Source organism: Ochlerotatus camptorhynchus, unplaced genomic scaffold (assembly GCF_037179485.1).
Source record: "Ochlerotatus camptorhynchus isolate MF236.1 unplaced genomic scaffold, CSIRO-AGI_Acam_v1.1 ptg000392l, whole genome shotgun sequence".
NCBI classification, from domain to species: domain Eukaryota; kingdom Metazoa; phylum Arthropoda; class Insecta; order Diptera; family Culicidae; genus Ochlerotatus; species Ochlerotatus camptorhynchus.
The window spans coordinates 2,583,951-2,596,031 of NW_027040879.1; the positions used below are offsets into that span (position 1 = coordinate 2,583,951).

At 40.8% G+C, this 12,081-nt stretch overlaps 1 protein-coding gene across 2 annotated transcripts in view; it reads left to right on the forward strand.

The window, feature by feature from the left end:
- The first annotated feature begins 5,299 nt into the window (after positions 1 to 5,299).
- Positions 5,300 to 12,081, forward strand: part of Sytalpha (Synaptotagmin alpha) — a 148,224-nt gene continuing 141,442 nt past the window's right edge. Inside the window, exons 1-2 of one of the 2 annotated variants that reach the window (XM_065233227.1) lie at positions 5,300 to 5,411; positions 5,473 to 5,911. The gene's annotated coding sequence lies outside the window, so the exon portion shown is untranslated. Of the gene's footprint in view, positions 5,912 to 12,081 lie in introns of both variants that reach the window. The other variant, XM_065233226.1, reaches the window with a different exon arrangement.

Genomic DNA, 12,081 nt, shown 5'->3' on the forward strand with positions numbered 1-12,081 from the left:
ATGGCGGGCGTTCAGGTCGCCCCCAATGATGAATCGGGAGCTAGTACGAGTGGTGGCGGTCAGGTCCATCTTGAATTGGATTCCTAGTCCATTGCTTGCGGTGGGCAGTACACAGCGATAAACCGGACGTTTCCAGTTGGTGATTCCACCTCCACACTAACGGCCTCGATGATAGAAGTGGGGCAGAGTGCAAAACTTGATTCCCTTTCTGACGACGACCGCTACACCACCCCCCCTGGACCTGGTGCGATCAAGCCGGATAATGTTGTGGTCAGGTAACCAGAAGCTGTCGCCGAACTTTAGATGGGTCTCTGTTAGAAGGCCCACGTCGATGCTGTGCTTGCGGAGGCAGTCGGCAAACTCAATCTGTTTTGCTCTTACAGAGCTAGCCTTCCAGGTAGCGATGGTTAGAGGTTTAGACACCATACTGGGTGATGAACTTACCGAGCACTTGGATCTGTTCGGGCTTATTGCGGCACTTACGTAGAGCACCGCTCGTGTTGATGAAAATTTATATCAGTTCATCTGCTGAGAACACATCGGAATTATTTTTTTTTTGAACTGTTGGTTGTCTCCAGAATCCAGGGGAGGATGGAGAGCTTTGTCCAGCAGAAGATTCAGACGTTTATTGAGGGAGGTAGATCGCACCCTAGGATTCGCTTGTCCATGAAGAGGCGGAAAGTCCGCTGCCGTGAAAGTCGGGGCCTTATCTCTCCTTCGTCCTGATTGATTGTTGGTGGACGTTAGTTTTCGGATGCGCTTGAAATCCTCGCGTTTTGGGCACTGCTTGTTGGATCCTTGGCGGTGGTGACTGAAGTCGGTGTCAACGTGGTTTCTGCTAGATGCTACCTGTGTAAAGATTACCACCATGTCAACTGGGTGCAGTACGGACAAATGGTGGACAGCAACATCGATGAAAATCCACCGCTTGACACCGTAGATGATATCGACCGGGCGTTGGAAGGACTCCAACAGGCCATATCCATGGCCGACGAGGCATACGTTCGAAAAGTTCCTGTGAGGGGTAAGTTTGTTGAGAAATGTTCGTAGACGCCAGTTTCAAAGGACTGGAGATCTTGGCAAAAAACGTGAAATGGCCGATCTGAAGAGGCAGATTGCTTCCAGAATGGACTCACTCCGAAATGAAAGTTTCGGGCGTGTTGTCCAGAATCTGTACGACCGCTCCAGACCATTCTGGAAGGTAGCCAAGGTCCTGAAAACTCATCCCAATCCCGTTCTACCTCTCAGAGTCGAAAATGATGACGATCGAATTTTAATCACCCCACAGGAGACAGCAAATGCGATCGGCGAGCATGTCGTTTCATCGCATTTGCTTGGCTCGACTATCCAAAGTCCGCTCGAAGATCAGGTTGCGCAATGCGTTCAAAACCTAGATGTCTCCCCTTGTGTGTGCCTCCGGCGGATATGATTACAGTACAACAGATTTGCTCAGCGCTGAAATGCACCAAGAACATGAAGGCTCCCTGGTTTGAATATAATTTCAACTTGATCTTGAAGAGACTCAGCATGAAAGTGCAGTCTCTTCTAACCGCTATCTTCAACAGATGTTTGGAACTGCACTACTTTCCAAGCATCTGGAAAGTAGCAAAAATCATACCAATCCGCAAGCCCGGTAAGGATCCAACATTGCCTTCAAGCTACATACCAATCAGCCACCTTTCAGCGCTTAGCAAATTGGTCGAGAAACTCATTCTCAATCGTTTGCTCAAGTTTGTCGAGGAAAATAACATTCTCCTTTCGGAACAGTTTGGATTCAGAAAGGGGCACACCACCAAACACCATCGGATGAATAACATCCGAAGCAACAAAGCTGTATCCAAGTCCACAGCCATGGCCTTGCTAGACGTTGAGAAGGCGTTTTACAATGTTTGGCATGATGGACTTGTGTACAAGCTTTGTAACTTCAACTTCCCATTACATCTGGCTAAAATCACCCATAACTACCTCCAGCAAAGGTCGTTTAAGGTTCGTTGAATGGTTGTCTTTCAGACACGTTTTCCATCCCAGCAGGAGTCCCGCAAGGCAGTCTGCTGGGCCCCTTGCTTCACAGCATTTACACTTCTGACATTCCTCCCCTCGGAGACGGTTGCGTGTTTCCTGCGTGTCAAAGGAACGATGCCTCCCGAAATAACGAACAAACTTCAACGGTGCCTAAACGCCTTTACTGATTATGCCACCACGTGGAAAATCAAAATCAATTCCTCCAAAACACAAGCGATCATGTTCCTCCATCGGCAATCACCCAAACTGAAACCGGCTCCATCTTGTACTGTAATCATGGATGGTACAAGGGTTGAGTGGTCTGTCGAAGTAACCTATCTCGGGATGTTGTTCGATGAAAAGCTCCTCTTCCGTTCGCATGTAGAGAAAACTGTAGTCAAGTGTTCTACCTTGGTTAGGTGTCTGTATCCGCTGATTTGCCGTAGATCACAAAGCACCTGCGATCCTCTACGCAGCTCCGGTGTGGGAATCATGTGCACAGACTCACAGGAACAAAATTCAGGTCACTCAGAATAGAGTGCTGAGAATGGTTCTTGATCGTCCTTTCGACACTAGAATAACAAATTTACACGAAGAGTCAGGCATTTCCAAAATAGATTCCAGAATTAACGAAATGAAGACTTAATTTGCACAAAAAATGTAATTTATCAGAACATGCTTTGATAAGCAATTTGTATATAGTAGATTAGGTGTATATAGTAATTGTAGGTTAGTTTTAGTTGTAAATAGTAGTCACCCACCCTAGTAATAAGTAGTTTCTTTTTTTCAATTTAAAACAAACCAATACCACCAAGGTGGTCATTCTCTAAAACAGGCCTGATAGGACTAGGAACTGTAACTAATAATAATTGAAATTCAAAAGAACTAAAGTTGAAAAGACGCATCTGTGTCACTTGATAAGCAATACATGTAAACCACACAAATACAAGAAATAAAAAATCATTTTCGTTTTAGCGCCATATAGTGAGCAAATACCGTCATACACTATCACTATATTTTAAAAATTACCGCTCCCCCAAGAGAACCTCATACAAAAAAATTTGAAAATTTAAAAAGAAAGTCCATTAAATTTATTTAACAAATCATTTGAATTTTCAGAAAACTATTTAAATCTCGTGAAAAAGCGGCTAATTGAATTTGGGGTCCAATTGACCCTTGGAAAGTATTTGATTTTTTTTTCAATCATTATATTTTCAAGTTTTTGGAGAAGATTTCATATTATATTACAGAGCGTCTGTGGATGCACTTAGTAATGAAAGAATTATTCAAATCCATTGACAAATAAAAAAGATACAACTTTTTAAAGTGACCTCAGGTCAAATTGACCCCAAGGTTCAGACAAAGGGTTAATTAAGGCGATTTGACGGGTGATTTGGGATTCAAAATCGTTAATCGCGTTTATCTTCTTAATTAAGGCCATTATTGCGGATTTTTGATCGTGTCGATGAAGGGTGGAAGAAGATCGTCTGTTTAAGACGTGTTAATAGGAAATGCATAGCAAATCCTTCTCAAGAGCAGTTGTTATTGCCGTATTTGAGGTCGCCGCGGCGTGCCGTCGGAACCGAAATTTAGTAACAACAAATTGAACTTGCTCGTAATTGTTTTGTGATATGAAGAGGTCGGTGGTCTAGGGGTGAACGATTTTGCTTATTGAGCAAAAAAATATTAATTCAATCTCAAACTCCATCACATTATATAGTTTTAGGGTAAATTGGATTTATTCTAACATGAGATAAAGCTTACAATACGCTTTGGTTGGATTGGAAATCTATAACAAATCCTTCTCAAAAGCAGTTGTTTTCGAAGTAACAACCAGTTAACTGGAAACTTGAGCATAATTGTTTTGTGATATAAGGAGCTCAGTGGCCTGGTGCGACCGTTTTGCTTACTGAGCAGAAGACCGTGGGTTCAAACCCTGCTGCAATCCCAACCCAGCGAGTATTTCGTAAACATATTCCTACCCGTTCCTTTCTTGATCAGTATTCGGTCGTGGCCGGCGCTGGAATTGCCATGTTTTAGATTACTAGTTTTTACACATTGATGATGCATGTTAGTCCCATGCAAAGTTTATTGGCTCTCTGTGCAATTACAGCTGATCAGGCAATAACGGTGGTGCATCCTCGGGCGGTCAATCATGCTCATGCTCTTTTGTTTTTATTTTCTTTGATTTGTTTTCCGTCGATCTTGATTTTTCCTTACTGAGTACCTATGCTACCGACGCCAGGAAGGCAGCTCCCACACATGGACTCTACCTATCGAACCATCAACTCCTGAACCGGGAATCAACGGCTTTACTTCCGAAGGAAGACGTTATCAGAAATTTTTTGCCTCAGAAAATCCCGGCGGACTGGGATTAAACCCAGGCTTTTTGGGGTGAGAAGCAATCACGCTTACCAACTCATGCTCTACAACACCTGGTAACAACTGACTTAGCTATACTCAATTATGGTCCTATCGATATTTGATGTTATTTTTGATATTTTAACTATTATATCAAACTAATAGCAATTCTTGATGATATGTTTCTAATTTAAATAGTAAAACTTGTTATTTATTTGATATTCTCGTCCTTTCGGGTTAATAGTGATTGTCATAGCAGCCACATACTAATTTTTACAGCGTTTGGACTACTTAAACCAAAGTTAGAGCTATATCTGAGAAATGTAAACTTTGTCCTTAGTAATTCCCATACAAACTTCAAACCATTTGCGCCAAATCTATACATTCATCAATCTTTACCATTGATTGCAAATTTTATCTTAATCAAATAATATCTTAAGTTTACTCCGCAAGAAACGTACACCTTCGTAAAACTTTTATAAACACGTTCATCAATCGACGGGAAATGTCAATGCCATTCGATTAATTATTAAACGTGTTTGGATCGAAATTGAATCAAATCACAAATAGTAGGCATGTGCCATGTGGGACACACACACATTTTTTCCCCGTTAGCGTGGAAAAAGCATCACACATGCTCTCACCCGCAGCGCCCTGGAAAATGCGTCTAATCCATTAATCTTTCTATCAAACCAATTTCGGAGAAAAATCACACCACAACCTTGAGTGGTGGGCTTAAAACCTAACAGAAATGCAAAAAAAAAGTCTTTCAGGCCAGAATTCAAACTTCCCACAACCACAGCTTGCAAATGAACCCGGCTGCGAGGGTGAGTTCCAGCTCCGCCACTCACCGTCGGAAAAGCGCAACAGGACAAACCACCATCTGGACGCTCTGGTGCTGCTGGTCACATCAGTAAGGCTCCGGAGTTGTACCTCGGTAGATGTGTCGCACTTTCATCCTTCCGTGACCTCGGTTACTACCGACCGACTTACTTGCTGCTGCTAGTTGACGACGACGGTCTGGTCTGGAAGCTGCAACACAGTGCTCGGTTAACGATCGTTCATGTGTACAAAGAAAAATATTGATTTTTCCATCCCACCCCTCCCTAGGTCTCGGGTGTGCGCCAGTGACGACAACGACGTTAGTGAAAGTTGCAAATTTTCCGGATGGTACAATGGTACAGTCATAACCGTTTCGGTCAGCAGCACCGGGTTCCGTTAATGTTTTGACACTAATTAAATGGGTGAAATTGGAGCATCAGATCGGGCTAGTGCGTGTCGTGTCATGTGGTGTGGATCCTTATTGTTTGCCACAGGATAGAGTGAGGCTTAATGTGTGTAAAATTTTGGCTACATTTGTACGCCTGCCATAACGGGTGGTAGATTTACAACAACGTATCGGTTGAGTGTGTTCGGTCACGCCAATTGCTCGGAGACGGAGTACATGTGACAAATTGTGGGTGTGGATACCGGGAATCGGAAGGAGCTGACCATCTGTTGCCATCGTTGCAGCAGGATCGAGTGGATACATCGGAACCGTTTTATGAAGGTAAACATATTTGTGGCAGCAGTTGATTAGTTGGACGATTTCGGTTACCGTGCTGCTTGTTGCTTAGTAATGAGGTGTTTACACTTTAATTCACGTGCTGGAAACAATTCTTCGGTGCTGATTAACCTTGGCGCAAACTACACCAATTTAGGTAAATCAGCACATATGAACCAGCACATATGTAAATAGGGCATAAGGGTATCCCTGCTGAGATTTTCACGATACAGTGTTCTCAGAAGAGCATATTTTGAGGTTTCTGCTAGTGAATCTTAGAAGCCATCAGTCCGGGGATTAACACAGCACCATCCGGTATTTCTGAGAATTTTACTTGTTTGGCAGATCTTCGTTATGATGGGATTTTGAAGCAGTCAATTGCGTGCGCATCATTTTGATTTTGAAGCGTCACTACTGGCACATACTTATTTAAGAATAAAAAAAAAGGATTATTTTCTAAGTTCAATGTTCCACAATCCATCAATAATTGTACGAGCTATGTTATCCTGAATCGTATACAGTAGAAAATCACCGGTAATATCCGACGGCTGCTTGCAGGTTGACAAATTCTAAGCGTATTTGTATTTGATATTCATTGACCACGAAGAAGCTATCAACCGGCCCAATCTCGAGAATCTGTGGGGCACCCTGAAATTTTCTATAGGCACACCCAACCAGGGGATGTAAATATTGCTTATAGAAATGAAGGATTCATCATCGCAAGATGTTAGTGGAGACCGCATAAATGAAGGAAAAGATATAGGGCAGAGAACTATTTCGGCCTAAGTGCCCATTTTGGGCCTATCAAGCAGAAAACATCAAATAAATCCATGTTTTCGGTGTTCACAGGTAGATTATGCGTTTGGTACGATACTTTAGTTCAAAAGCTACCGAACAAAGTCAATGAAAACGCGTGATATGAACGTTTGCACCCAAAATTCCCAAAAACAAAAGCTCCGACCGAATCAATTTTCATCTTCATCCGATAGGCCGAAGTGAATTCATTGGCGTTTCAATGCGTTAGGCCGAGTTTAGAATCCGTAGGCCGAGTTTGGCGTCAAGAAGAAGTGTTATACTTTTAACAATATCTCAACAATTTGTTTCTCTTTATCAAATCTTAAGGTATGTACGGAAAGGTAAATAATTTTGGAAGCCATCAGTAACAATAACATTCCGTTTGGTGATAAACTGCGATATATTAAGAAAGACTAAGCGCGGGTTGTGCTTAATAGGCCGAAAATGTGGTAGTTAACCCTACCAAGCTGTGGTCCAATGCAAGAAAATAGAGAGAAAAAGAAAAATGTGGAGTGTATTAGCGAGTGAAATGAATCATGTTAATAAAAATAGAAAACAGTTTGCCGACTGGACTAGAACCACGAGCGTTTCGATTATCAGACCTGTCCTTTATCCACAGATGATGCTTCAGAAAATGGATAGGCTAAAATCGAATGAGAAGTGCTTAGTTCCCCTCATACTCGATTTCGTCTGCTTTTTCTGCTGAACGGGAATTGAAGAGAATCGAGGCAAGTGTGTGCGCCGTTCTACAATGTTATAAATAAAATATTTGGTTTAAAGTCTGGAACGCGCAAAAAATGGTCAACTTCAAATTGGTGTATTTCTGTTAAAAATGCATAAAAAAACCTGAAATGCTGCATTTGGAAGTTGAGTGTATATACAATGGTTGCTATGATGAGTTTTCACCGTTTGCTCTCCAGTTTTCAAAATGACGTTAATGTTTATTGTTGCCATACATCAACAGGCTGGCTGTAGCCCAAATGATGTTAATAATACTACGTGACGTCCAAGCAAGAGGAGCAGCGTGTCAAAATTTTGCTCGCGCAGCAAGAGAATCTGACGTTCTCACACGCCAAGTTGGCAAAATTGATGGATGTGGCCAAATCGAACGTGACAAACGTTTTAAAAGTGTTTAGAGAGCGTCTATCAACCACCAGGAAACCTGGAAGCGGCGCCAATCGTAATCCGGACGTGGCAGCGACGACGAAGAATGTGGCGGTGAAATATAACGGATTCCTAACCTCTCCATCCGGGACGTCGCTGGCAAGCTCAATGTCTCCCATACTACTGTACTAACCGAGACTACAAACAAAACACGTCGGCAAAGCAGCGGTCCCGAAAGCTGTATACGAATCTGCTCACAAAGTTCGACTGTGTCGTCATGGACGACGAAACTTATGTGAAGGCGGATTTTAAGCAGCTTCCGGGACAGGAGTTTTATACCGCATCAGGAAAAGGGAAGGTGGCTGAAATTTTCAAAACCATCAAACTATCGAAGTTACCGTAAAAATATCACGTCTGGCAGGCCATATGCACGTGTGGTCTAAAAAGCGGCATTTTCATTACTACGGGAACCATCAATCAAGAGATCTACGTCCAGGAGTGCCTGGAAAAGTGGCTGATACCATTCGTAAAGCAACATAATAGACCTGTGTTGGTCTGGCCGGACTTGGCGAGCTGCCACTATGGGAAAAAGGCAATCGAGTGGTACGATGCGAACAACGTGGATGTGGTACCCAAATACCACAACCCTCCCAACAGCCCAGAACTCCACCCTATCGACCTATTGGGCCTTGGTCAAACGGAATCTAAAAAAAAAAATCTTTGGAAAATGAGCAGCAGTTTAAATCTAACTGGTGTTCGGCGGCGAATAAGGTCGATGAGACCACTGTGCAAAATTTAATGGAAGGGGTGAAGCGGAAGGCACGGCAGTTCGGATTTGGCAAGCCAAAAGAATAAACGAACATTTTTTTCCTTTAAAAAGGGGAAATGACGGCTTCGGCATGACAGACTATTTTCGGCAACCCAAATTGAAACGCCCATTTCACTGGATTTTCTTACGAAAACACTTCGCTGAATGCGTTCAAACGATTCTTTAGGCTTTCAGCTTCAATTTGATAATTTTTTTTACCACTGAGAAAAAGTAATCGAGCAGGGTTTTCTTGAAATGAAACACGCACTACAAAATGCTACTGATTTCGAGTTGCCGATGAAAGCACAGCTGTTTAACACGCAGCTCAAATAGAAAGGTTGCCGAATAAAAAGATGTTGCCCACAATAGTCGCTCTCACTGGAGAAGATTGGAGCTTTGTGAAAGTGTTTCAAAACAGTTTTTGACAATTCTTTCGACTGGAATTGTTAGAGCAGTTGGCAGCAAAATATTGTAAGAAAACAAATAATGCATATGTTTGTGTTCCTTAGAGAGAAAGACTATAGAAAGTTGATCGCTGCTTAGGTTGCCGAGAAAACGTAAATTCTCTTATATGAATTGAACTTCCAAAAGAAAAATAAGAAGATTTTTGAGGAATGAATTTAGACTGAAAGAAACGATTTTTTGTCGACCAATTTTTGCGCGTTCCAGTCTTTAGTCGAAAACGTAGACAGAACACGAATAAAAAAAAATAAAAAAAATCATCGTCTGCAAGGTATGTATATATATCATTCACTGCGGAGGATGATAGTCAATGCAACTTACATTCAATGTAATATATTTTTAGTTTGCATGTAGAACTAACGATAAATTAAAATGAATTTCCAGTGGAAGATGGTGGAAACTTTTTGAGAGCTTGGAAGGAAGTTCCAGAGCTTCCGGGTGAAGTTGAAAAAAAAGCTTCAGGGGAATTCTGGAAGAAACTTACTGATGAAGCTGTCAGAATCTAAAGAGAAAATGCTTTCTGAATAAAGCCATGAACATTTATTTGAAATCTGAATTAGACCCTAGGGCCAAAAACTGGAATCCAGTGCCATAATTGGCTCAGTTACCCTAGCTTCCCTGAGGTTTTTAACTCAAGTTTTACGACTCTGAAGTCCTTAAAACTTCTTAAACGTTCCTACAGTTTTCTTGAAGCGTTGAAGTTCTTGAAGCTTCTCTGAAGTGCCCGAAAATATATAGAAATGCTCAGAACTTCCCTTATTATCCCGCAGTCCGTTCAATTCCTCGGAACTCCTTTAAAGTTCCTAAAAAGTTGGTGAACCGTCCTGAAGTTATCTTATTTTTCCTGAAGTTCATGAAAGGCCATTCTTCTAAGAATGTTCATGGAATTGCCCTGAATGTTTCTTAACATTCCAACGTTTTCTACACCTCCGTGAATATTTTGGATAGAAGTTTCCGAAGTTTTTCATAAGTTCTTACAACATCCCTGATATTCTCTGCACACTTAGAAATAATTAATTTTACACGTGACGGAATCCATCTTTGACATAAAAGATTAGACGTAAACAAACATGCCATGGAATATTAAGTGAGCTATATTTCACGTTTGATATGACTTAAATTTATGTCAAAATTGACGCTCGTATATGTCACTCTCAAAGCACTTACATTTACATGAATTTTTCTAAGTGTGTGGAGTGTCTGTAATTTTATGAAAATATTGAAAGATACCTCTATTTTCCTAAATTGAATGCCTTAAAGTTCTCGAAATATACACACTTAAAAATAACTATTTTTACACGAGACGTAATCCATCTTTGACGTAAATTATGAAACGTAAACAAACATGTCATGTAAAATTAAGTGTTCCCAAACCGAAACACACGCAACTCGACGAAAAGTACGATTGATTGAATTTATTTTCTCGTTTCTTTCAACTGGTTCTTATGTCATTTGGGCCGCTTGCATGTGTCGGTCTCAGGGCAAGGAAATTTACATGACTTTTTGGTAATGTGTACTTGAAGCTAATATACTAGACGTGCGCTGAACTTCCCTTAAGATTTTTAAACTCTATTGGAGTTTTGGAAACTCCTTTAAAGTTCATTTTTTCAATAATGGAACTGCCCTGAAACTCCTTGATCTACTCTAATCTAATCGAACACAAACACAGCCAGTTCTTGAAAGCATCCGGGAAAATGATATATATAGGGGAAATGCAGGTAATTTCGGCCTAAGTGTCCCTAATTTGGGCCCATACATAAATTCAGCAATCAACTAAATTTTCAATAGCAACCAAAAATATCCATTAGTAACGTCCCAATAACGCGTTCATCTAGATAAAATTGATAAATAGCAGACTTTTAGCGATGGGCCCAAATTAGGGACATGTAGGCCGACATTACCTACATTTCCTCTACCTACATCATTTTTCTTGTCTATTTGATATATGTTTCACATCGAAGATGCGTCACACATATCAAAACGGCCAGGCCTACTATGCAGAATTTAAGGGGCAAGATGATGCTTTAGAATCCAATAAATGGATGAAACGTGGACATCTCGTACCGTACGTTATGATTTTGGTAATTATATGATTGGTTGGTCGTTGGAAGCATCAAAGCTAGAAACGTTAAGTGATGCTCCATTTTCTTCGGACGGTTGGGGCATTAGTCCAAACTCTTGTCCTAGCCTTTTATGACTTATGGCTATAGCCAAATATATTATATTAACAATATGATCCACTCTTTCGCTTAGCTGGCGAACCAAATTTTTAGCGATGAAAGCACCTATGTGGCCAAAAAGGCTACCAAAGTATTTGTTTATCGTCACGAGGGGTAAACCAAATGAAAATTTGTTTTATATTTCAAATGAATGTATTTCAGCATATTATTTAATTTGATGACAACAGTGACATGTCAGACAAATTTTGAAGTAATAAACACAATGTAATTAATGAAAATAATTTGACTCTTACTTTTGTAATAAGTGCTATATTCGCACCAATCGATTGTAATTGAATGATTGTTGCTGACCTTTTTTAACGCTAGATGGTGCGTGAAGCAATATTTTGAGGGTCGCCATTGCAATATTTGGAAAAGGCATGAATGGATCATATTGTTAATATGATATATTTGCTATAGCGCTATTACTCGCTTTCTGAAAAGAGAAGAGAGAAAGGAAAAGGAGAAGGACAAAGGGAAAATGATTATGTGAAATCTATGAACATAAACAATATTTTTGATTTGAAATAGGGGAAATGACGGCTTTGGCATGACAGACTATTTTCGGCAACCCAAATTAAAACGCTAATTTCACTGGATTTTCTTACACTTTGTTGAATGTATTCGAACGATCCTTTAGGCGTTCAGCTTCAATTTGATTATATTTTGACCACTGAGAAACAGCAACCAGCAGGGTTTTCTTGAAACGAAACACACGCACTACAAAATGCTGCTGATTTCGAGTTTCCGATAAAAGCACAACTGTTAAACACGCAGCTCAAATAGAA